Genomic DNA, 11,479 nt, shown 5'->3' on the forward strand with positions numbered 1-11,479 from the left:
ATCCCTATCAGAGATAATAGAGATTGGTATTCCATGTCTGGAGATGACTTCCTTCAAATACAGTCATGCTAACTTCTCCATCTTGTCATCTTCTCTTATTGGCAGGAAGGGTGTTGATTTGGTGAGACGGTCAACTATTACCCAAATAGTATCAAAACTGCTTGCAGTCCTTGGCAATTTAGTGATGAAATCCATGGTAATGTTTTCCCATTTCCATTCCAGGATTTCGGGTTGTTGAAGCAGACCTGATGGTTTCTGATGCTTAGCTTTGACCTTAGAATACGTCAAACATTCCCCTACGTATTTAGCAACATCGGCTTTTATACCTGGCCACCAAAAATGTTTCTTGAGATCTTTGTACATCTTCCCCGTTCCAGGATGTATTGAGTATCTGGTTTTATGAGCTTCTCTAAGTACCATTTCTCTCATATCTCCAAATTTTGGTACCCAAATTCTTTCAGCCTATACCGGGTTCTGTCTTCTCGAATATTAAGATGCTTCTCCGATCCTTTGGGTATTTCATCCTTTAAATTTCCCTCTTTTAAAACTCATTGTTGCGCCTCCTTTATTTGAGTAGTAAGGTTATTGTTAATCATTATATTCATAGCTTTTACTCGAATGGGTTCTCTGTCCTTTCTACTCAAAGCGTCGGCTACCACATTCGCCTTCCCAGGGTGGTAACGAATCTCAAAGTCGTAATCATTCAACAATTCAAAACACCTCCGCTGCCTCATGTTCAGTTGTTTTTGATTAAATATATGTTGAAGACTTTTGTAGTCGGTATATATAATACTTTTGACCCCATATAAGTAGTGCCTCCAATTCTTTAATGCAAAAACAACAGCGCCTAATTTTAAATCGTGTGTCGTATAATTTTGCTCGTGAATCTTCAATTGTCTAGACGCATAAGCAATTACCTTCGTTCGTTGCATTAATACACAACCGAGGCCTTGCTTTGAGGCGTCACAATATATCACAAAATCATCATTCCCTTCAGACAATGACAATATAGGTGCCGTAGTTAACTTTTTCTTCAACAATTGAAACGCTTTTTCTTGTTCATCCTTCCATTCAAATTTCTTCCCTTTATGCGTTAATGCAGTCAAGGGTTTTGCTATTTTGGAAAAATCTTGGATGAATCTTCTGTAGTAACCAGCCAGTCCTAAAAATTGGCGTATATGCTTCGGAGTTTTAGGGGTTTCCCAATTTCAACGGTCTCAATCTTTGCTGGATCCACCTGAATACCTTCTTTGTTCACTATGTGACCGAGGAATTGAACTTCTTCCAACCAAAATGCACACTTTGAAAACTTAGGGTACAGTTTTTCTTTCCTCAACAACTCTAGCACTTTTCTCAAATGTTCTTCGTGCTTTTGATCATTCTTTGAGTAGATAAGTATGTCATCAATGAAAATAATGACAAACTTGTCGAGATATGGCCCACACACACGGTTCATGAGGTCCATGAACACAGCTGGTGCGTTAGTCAATCCAAACAGCATAACCATAAACTCGTAATGACCGTAACGCATTCTGAAAGCAGTCTTCGGAATATCGTCCTCATTCACCCGCATTTGATGATACCCAGAACGTAAATCAATCTTCGAATAAACTGACGAGCCTTGTAATTGATCAAATAAGTCGTCGATTCTCGGTAGTGGGTAACGATTCTTGATGGTAAGTTTGTTCAACTCTCGGTAGTCGATACACAACCTAAATGTACCATCCTTCTTTTTGACAAACAAAACAGGAGCTCCCCATGGTGATGTACTTGGTCGTATGAAACCAAGCTCTAGAAGTTCTTGTAATTGGTTTTGAAGTTCCTTCATTTCGCTGGGTGCGAGTCTGTATGGAGCACGAGCTATTGGTGCAGCTCCCGGTACAAGATCTATTTGAAATTCAACGGATCGGTGTGGAGGTAATCCCGATAATTCTTTCGGAAATACATCGAGAAATTCTTTTGCGACGGGAACATCATTGATGCTCTTTTCTTTAGTTTGTACTTTCTCGACGTGTGCTAGAACAGCATAGCAACCCTTTCTTATTAACTTTTGCGCCTTCAAATTACTAATAAGATTTAGCTTCGCGTTGCTCTTTTCTCCGTACACCATTAAGGGTTTTCCTTCTTCTCGTACAATGCGAATTGCATTTTTGTAACATACGATCTCTGCTTTCACCTCTTTCAACTAGTCCATGCCGATTATCACATTAAAACTCCCTAACTCTACTGGTATCAAATCAATCTTAAATGTTTCGCTAACCAGTTTAATTTCTCGATTCCGACATATATTATCTGCTGCAATTAATTTACCATTTGCTAATTCTAGTATAAACTTATTATCCAAAGCCGTCAATGGACAACTTAATTTAGCACAGAAATCCTTACTCATATAGCTTCTATCCGCACCCGAATCAAATAAAACATAAGCAGATGTATTGTCAATAAGAAACGTACTCGTAACAAGCTCCGGGTCTTCCTGCGCTTCAACCGCATTAATGTTGAAGACTCTTCCTCGGCCTTGCCCATTATTATCCCCCTAATTTGGACACATATTTTTGTCATGGCTCTTCTTCCTGCATCCGAAACAGGTAATGTCTGCATAACTTGTTCTGGCATTATTTGTTCCCTTAGCCATTAATCCGTAGATTTCGCACTTTGTCACACCATGGCCCTTTCTATTACACTTAGTACATACTCCTGTACAGAGCCCAGTTGGATGGTATCCTTTATATCTCTGGCAGAATTTCTATCTCTTGTTGTTATTGTTGAGATTGTTGTTGTTGCAGTTGTTATTGTTATTGAAACGGTTGTTGTAGTTGTTGCTGGGTGGTTGGTGTTGTTGTGTTTGTTGTTGCGAAAATTGGTGCGATTGTAGTTATGATTGTTGGATTGATTATTGAAATTGTGACCCTTGTCACTGGTTTCTTCCCATTTTCTCTTGACTTGTTTCGTATTGGCTTCTTCAGCCGACTGTTCTTTAATCCTTTCCTCAATTTGATTTATAAGTTTATGTGAAATGTCCCGTTCTTATTGATTAAAAACGTTCCATATTAATTGATTTCGTTGCGAGGTTTTGACCTCTATATGAGACGGTTTTCAAAGACTGCATTCATTTTTAAAACAAACCATAACCTTTATTTCATCAATAAAGGTTTAAAAAGCTTTACGTAGATTATCAAATAATGATAATCTAAAATATCCTGTTTACACACAACCATTACATAATGGTTTACAATACAAATATGTTACAACAAAATAAGTTTCTTGAATGCAGTTTTTACACAATATCATACAAGCATGGACTCCAAATCTCGTCCTTATTTAAGTATGCGACAGCGGAAGCTCTTAATAATCACCTGAGAATAAACATGCTTAAAACGTCAACAAAAATGTTGGTGAGTTATAGGTTTAACCTATATATATCAAATCATAATAATAGACCACAAGATTTCATATTTCAATACACATCCCATACATAGAGATAAAAATCATTCATATGGTGAACACCTGGTAACCGACATTAACAAGATGCATATATAAGAATATCCCCATCATTCCGGGACACCCTTCGGATATGATATAAATTTCGAAGTACTAAAGCATCCGGTACTTTGGATGGGGTTTGTTAAGCCCAATAGATCTATCTTTAGGATTCGCGTCAATTAGGGTGTCTGTTCCCTAATTCTTAGATTACCAGACTTAATAAAAAGGGGCATATTCGATTTTGATAATTCAACCATAGAATGTAGTTTCACGTACTTGTGTCTATTTTGTAAATCATTTATAAAAACTGCATGTATTCTCATCCCAAAAATATTAGATTTTAAAAGTGGGACTATAACTCACTTTCACAGATTTTTACTTCGTCGGGAAGTAAGACTTGGCCACTGGTTGATTCACGAACCTATAACAATATATACATATATATCAAAGTATGTTCAAAATATATTTACAACACTTTTAATATATTTTGATGTTTTAAGTTTATTAAGTCAGTTGTCCTCGTTAGTAACCTATAACTAGTTGTCCACAGTTAGATATACAGAAATAAATCGATAAATATTATCTTGAATCAATCCACGACCCAGTGTATACGTATCTCAGTATTGATCACAACTCAAACTATACATATTTTGGAATCAACCTCAACCCTGTATAGCTAACTCCAACATTCACATATAGAGTGTCTATGGTTGTTCCGAAATATATATAGATGTGTCGACATGATAGGTCGAAACATTGTATATGTGTCTATGGTATCTCAAGATTACATAATATACAATACAAGTTGATTAAGTTATGGTTGGAATATATTTGTTACCAATTTTCACGTAGCTAAAATGAGAAAAATTATCCAATCTTGTTTTACCCATAACTTCTTCATTTTAAATCCGTTTTGAGTGAATCAAATTGCTATGGTTTCATATTGAACTCTATTTTATGAATCTAAATAGAAAAAGTATAGGTTTATAGTCGGAAAAATAAGTTACAAGTCATTTTTGTAAAGGTAGTCATTTCAGTCGAAAGAACGACGTCTAGATGACCATTTTAGAAAACATACTTCCACTTTGAGTTTAACCATAATTTTTGGATATAGTTTCATGTTCATAATAAAAATCATTTTCTCAGAATAACAACTTTTAAATCAAAGTTTATCATAGTTTTTAATTAACTAACCCAAAACAGCCCGCGGTGTTACTACGACGGCGTAAATCCGGTTTTACGGTGTTTTTCGTGTTTCCAGGTTTTAAATCATTAAGTTAGCATATCATATAGATATAGAACATGTGTTTAGTTTATTTTAAAAGTCAAGTTAGAAGGATTAATTTTTTTTTGCGAACAAGTTTAGAATTAACTAAACTATGTTCTAGTGATTACAAGTTTAAACCTTCGAATAAGATAGCTTTATATGTATGAATCGAATGATGTTATGAACATCATTACTACCTTAAGTTCCTTGGATAAACCTACTGGAAAAGAGAAAAATGGATCTAGCTTCAATGGATCCTTGGATGGCTCGAAGTTCTTGAAGCAGAATCATGACACGAAAACAAGTTCAAGTAAGATCATCACTTAAAATAAGATTGTTATAGTTATAGAAATTGAACCAAAGTTTGAATATGATTATTACCTTGTATTAGAATGATAACCTACTGTAAGAAACAAAGATTTCTTGAGGTTGGATGATCACCTTACAAGATTGGAAGTGAGCTAGCAAACTTGAAAGTATTCTTGATTTTATGAAACTAGAACTTTTGGAATTTATGAAGAACACTTAGAACTTGAAGATAGAACTTGAGAGAGATCAATTAGATGAAGAAAATTGAAGAATGAAAGTGTTTGTAGGTGTTTTTGGTCGTTGGTGTATGGATTAGATATAAAGGATATGTTATTTTGTTTTCATGTAAATAAGTCATGAATGATTACTCATATTTTTGTAATTTTATGAGATATTTCATGCTAGTTGCCAAATGATGGTTCCCACATGTGTTAGGTGACTCACATGGGCTGCTAAGAGCTGATCATTGGAGTGTATATACCAATAGTACATACATATAAAAGCTGTGTATTGTACGAGTACGAATACGGGTGCATACGAGTAGAATTGTTGATGAAATTGAACGAGGATGTAATTGTAAGCATTTTTGTTAAGTAGAAGTATTTTGATAAATGTATTGAAGTCTTTCAAAAGTGTATAAATACATATTAAAACACTACATGTATATACATTTTAACTGAGTCGTTAAGTCATCGTTAGTCGTTACATGTAAGTGTTGTTTTGAAACTTTTAGGTTAACGATCTTGTTAAATGTTGTTAACCCAATATTTATAATATCAAATGATATTTTAAATTATTATATTATCATGATATTATCATGTATGAATATCTCTTAATATGATATATATACATTAAATGTCTTTACAACGATAATCGTTACATATATGTCTCGTTTAAAAATCATTAAGTTAGTAGTCTTGTTTTTACACATGTAGTTCATTGTTAATATACTTAATGATATGTTTACTTATCATAGTATCATGTTAACTATATATATATCCATATATATGTCATCATATAGTTTTTACAAGTTTTAACGTTCGTGAATCACCGGTCAACTTGGGTGGTCAATTGTCTATATGAAACATATTTCAATTAATCAAGTCTTAACAAGTTTGATTGCTTAACATGTTGGAAACATTTAATCATGTAAATATCAATCTCAATTAAAATATATAAACATGGAAAAGTTCGGGTCACTACAGTACCTACCCGTTAAATAAATTTCGTCCCGAAATTTTAAGCTGTTGAAGGTGTTGATGAATCTTCTGGAAATAGATGAGGGTATTTCTTCTTCATCTGATCTTCACGCTCCCAGGTGAACTCGGGTCCTCTACGAGCATTCCATCGAACCTTAACAATTGGTATCTTGTTTTGCTTAAGTCTTTTAACCTCACGATCCATTATTTCGACGGGTTCTTCGATGAATTGAAGTTTTTCGTTGATTTGGATTTCATCTAACGGAATAGTGAGATCTTCTTTAGCAAAACATTTCTTTAAATTCGAGACGTGGAAAGTGTTATGTACAGCCGCGAGTTGTTGAGGTAACTCTAGTCGGTAAGCTACTGGTCCGACACGATCAATAATCTTGAATGGTCCAATATACCTTGGATTTAATTTCCCTCGTTTACCAAATCGAACAACGCCTTTCCAAGGTGCAACTTTAAGCATGACCATCTCTCCAATTTCAAATTCTATATCTTTTCTTTTAATGTCAGCGTAGCTCTTTTGTCGACTTTGGGCGGTTTTCAACCGTTGTTGAATTTGGATGATCTTCTCGGTAGTTTCTTGTATAATCTCTGGACCCGTAATCTGTCTATCCCCCACTTCACTCCAACAAATCGGAGACCTGCACTTTCTACCATAAAGTGCTTCAAACGGCGCCATCTCAATGCTTGAATGGTAGCTGTTGTTGTAGGAAAATTCTGCTAACGGTAGATGTCGATCCCAACTGTTTCCGAAATCAATAACACATGCTCGTAGCATGTCTTCAAGCGTTTGTATTGTCCTTTCTCTCTGCCCATCAGTTTGTGGATGATAGGCAGTACTCATGTCTAGACGAGTTCCTAATGCTTGCTGTAATGTCTGCCAGAATCTTGAAATAAATCTACCATCCCTATCAGAGATAATAGAGATTGGTATTCCATGTCTGGAGACGACTTCCTTCAAATACAGTCGTGCTAACTTCTCCATCTTGTCATCTTCTCTTATTGGCAGGAAGTGTGCTGATTTGGTGAGACGATCAACTATTACCCAAATAGTATCAAAACCACTTGCAGTCCTTGGCAATTTAGTGATGAAATCCATGGTAATGTTTTCTCATTTCCATTCCGGGATTTCGGGTTGTTGAAGTAGACCTGATGGTTTCTGATGCTCAGCTTTGACCTTAGAACACGTCAAACATTCTCCTACGTATTTAGCAACATCGGCTTTCATACCCGGCCACCAAAAATGTTTCTTGAGATCCTTGTACATCTTCCCCGTTCCAGGATGTATTGAGTATCTGGTTTTATGAGCTTCTCTAAGTACCATTTCTCTCATATCTCCAAATTTTGGTACCCAAATCCTTTCAGCCCTATACCGGGTTCCGTCTTCCCGAATATTAAGATGCTTCTCCGATCCTTTGGGTATTTCATCCTTTAAATTTCCCTCTTTTAAAACTCCTTGTTGTGCCTCCTTTATTTGAGTAGTAAGGTTATTATGAATCATTATATTCATAGATTTTACTCGAATGGGTTCTCTGTCCTTCCTGCTCAAGGCATCGGCTACCACATTTGCCTTCCCCGGGTGGTAACGAATCTCAAAGTCATAATCATTCAATAATTCAATCCACCTACGCTGCCTCATATTCAGTTGTTTCTGATTAAATATGTGTTGAAGACTTTTGTGGTCGGTATATATAATACTTTTGACCCCATATAAGTAGTGCCTCCAAGTCTTTAATGCAAAAACAACCGCGCCTAATTCCAAATCATGCGTCGTATAATTTTGTTCGTGAATCTTCAATTGTCTAGACGCATAAGCAATCACCTTCGTTCGTTGCATTAATACACAACCGAGACCTTGCTTTGATGCATCACAATAAATCACAAAATCATCATTCCCTTCAGGCAATGACAATATAGGTGACGTAGTTAGCTTTTTCTTCAATAACTGAAACGCTTTCTCTTGTTCATCATTCCATTCAAATTTCTTCCCTTTATGCGTTAATGCAGTCAAGGGTTTTGCTATTCTGGAAAAGTCTTGGATGAACCTTCTGTAGTAACCAGCTAGTCCTAAAAACTGGCGTATGTGTTTCGGAGTTTTCGGGGTTTCCCACTTTTCAACAGTTTCTATCTTTGCCGGATCCACCTTAATACCTTCTTTGTTCACTATGTGACCGAGGAATTGAACTTCTTCCAACCAAAATGAACACTTTGAAAACTTAGCGTACAATTCTTCCTTTCTCAATACTTCTAACACCTTTCTCAAATGTTCACCGTGTTCTTGGTCATTCTTTGAGTAAATAAGTATGTCATCAATGAAAACAATGACAAACTTGTCAAGGTATGGTCCACACACTCGGTTCATAAGGTCCATGAACACAGCTGGTGCATTAGTTAATCCAAACGGCATGACCATAAACTCGTAATGACCATAACGTGTTCTGAAAGTAGTCTTTGGAATATCATCTTCTTTCACCCGCATTTGATGATACCCGGAACGTAAGTCAATCTTTGAATAAACAGACGAGCCTTGTAGTTGATCAAATAAGTCGTCGATTCTCGGTAGTGGGTAGCGGTTCTTGATGGTAAGTTTGTTCAACTCTCGGTAGTCGATACACAACCTGAATGTACCATCTTTCTTCTTGACAAACAAAACAGGAGCTCCCCACAGTGATGTGCTTGGTCGAATGAAACCACGCTCTAAAAGTTCTTGTAATTGGCTTTGCAGTTCTTTCATCTCGCTGGGTGCGAGTCTGTAAGGAGCACGAGCTATTGGTGCAGCTCCTGGTACAAGATCTATTTGAAATTCAACGGATCGATGTGGGGGTAATCCCGGTAATTCTTTCGGAAATACATCGGGAAATTCTTTTGCAATGGGAACATCATTGATGCTCTTTTCTTCAGTTTGTACTTTCTCGACGTGTGCTAGAACAGCATAGCAACCTTTTCTTATTAGTTTTTGTGCCTTCAAATTACTAATAAGATGTAGCTTCGTGTTGCCCTTTTCTCCGTACACCATTAATGGTTTTCCTTTTTCTCGTATAATGCGAATTGCATTTTTGTAACAAACGATCTCCGCTTTCACTTCTTTCAACCAGTCCATACCGATTATCATATCAAAACTTCCTAACTCTACTGGTATCAAATCAATCTTAAATGTTTCGCTAACCAGTTTAATTTCTCGATTCCGACATATATTATCTGCTGAAACTAATTTACCATTTGCTAATTCGAGTAAAAATTTACTATCCAAAGGCGTCAATGGACAACTTAATTTAGCACAAAAATCTCTACTCATATAGCTTCTATCCGCACCCGAATCAAATAAAACGTAAGCAGATTTATTGTCAATAAGAAACGTACCCGTAACAAGCTCCGGGTCTTCCTGTGCCTCTACCGCATTAATATTGAAAACTCTTCCACGGCCTTGTCCATTCGTGTTCTCCTGGTTTGGGCAATTTCTAATAATGTGGCCTGGTTTTCCACATTTATAACAAACTACATTGGCATAACTTGCTCCGACACTACTTGCTCCGCCATTACTATTTCCGACACCATTTGTTCCTTTCGTTCTATTAACCCCTGGTCCGTAGACCTCACACTTCGCCTCGCTATGACCATTTCTTTTACACTTGTTGCAAAATTTGGTGCAGAACCCCGAGTGATTCTTTTCACACCTTTGGCATAGCTGCTTCTGATTGTTGTTGTTGTTGCGGTTATTATTGTTGTTGGGATGATTGTTGTAGTTGCTGTTGTTGTTGTTGTTGTTGTTGTTGGGCCGTTTGTTGTAGTTGCGATTGATGTTGAGATTGTTGGGATAATTGTTGCGATTATTGTTGTAATTGCTGTTGTTGTTGTATTGGTGATTCTTATCACCGTTTTCCTCCCACTTTCTTTTGACTTGCTTCACATTGGCCTCTTCAGCAGTCTGTTCTTTAATTCTTTCTTCAATCTGGTTCACTAGTTTGTGAGCCATTCTACATGCCTGTTGTATGGAGGCAGGCTCGTGTGAACTTATATCTTCTTGGATTCTTTCCGGTAATCCTTTCACAAACGCGTCGATCTTCTCTTCCTCATCTTCGAATGCTCCCGGACACAATAGGCACAATTCTGTGAATCGTCTTTCGTACGTGGTAATATCAAATCCTTGGGTTCGTAACCCTCTAAGTTCTGTCTTGAGCTTATTGACCTCGGTTCTGGGACGGTACTTCTCGTTCATCAAGTGCTTGAATGCTGACCACGGTAGTGCGTACGCATCATCTTGTCCCACTTGCTCTAGATAGGTATTCCACCATGTTAACGCAGAACCTGTGAAGGTATGCGTAGCGTACTTCACTTTGTCCTCTTCAGTACACTTACTTATGGCAAACACCGATTCAACCTTCTCGGTCCACCGTTTCAATCCGATCGGTCCTTCGGTTCCATCAAATTCCAAAGGTTTGCAGGCAGTGAATTCTTTGTAGGTGCATCCTACACGATTTCCTGTACTGCTAGATCCAAGGTTATTGTTGGTATGTAGCGCAGCCTGTACTGCGGCTATGTTTGAAGCTAGAAAAGTACGGAATTCCTCTTCATTCATATTCACGGTGTGTCGAGTAGTCGGTGCCATTTCCTTCAAAATAGTTAAATGGAACAAGTTAATCATACAGAATATTAAGAGTAGTTAATAGTATTTCGTAGCATAATATGAACTCATTTATAAAAGCTTTTTCTTCATATTAGCGTTTTATAAGTTTAAATTCGGGTAGTACCTACCCGTTAAGTTCATACTTAGTAGCTAATATACAATTCAACTACTACAATTCTATATGAAAAACTGATTGTAATAATATTTCGCGTTCAAACTTTTATACAATATTTTACAAACTTACAATACCGCTTATTTTACATAAAGCATGAAATATAGCACACAATAACTTTGATACAAGATAGTTGTGAAGACAATTCTAGCTAGTACACAAGTCGTTCGGCAAAGGCAATAAAGACACGTAATTCATACGTCCAGAAACAAGTCATGCATTCTGGTTTTACTAGGACTACTTCCCATCCTTGGTCTTGTGCAACATAACCGTTATGGCCGTTGATAAGACAGCGTGTTGTAACGTCATCAAAGGGAAGAGGGTTACGTAATGTCCAACAGTCCCGTAATAATCTAAAAACCTCATTTCTTACCCCAATTACCTACTCCGTCACTTGTGGAAACGTTTTGTTTAAT

Source organism: Rutidosis leptorrhynchoides, chromosome 5 (assembly GCF_046630445.1).
Source record: "Rutidosis leptorrhynchoides isolate AG116_Rl617_1_P2 chromosome 5, CSIRO_AGI_Rlap_v1, whole genome shotgun sequence".
In the NCBI taxonomy this organism is placed as follows: Eukaryota; Viridiplantae; Streptophyta; class Magnoliopsida; order Asterales; family Asteraceae; genus Rutidosis; species Rutidosis leptorrhynchoides.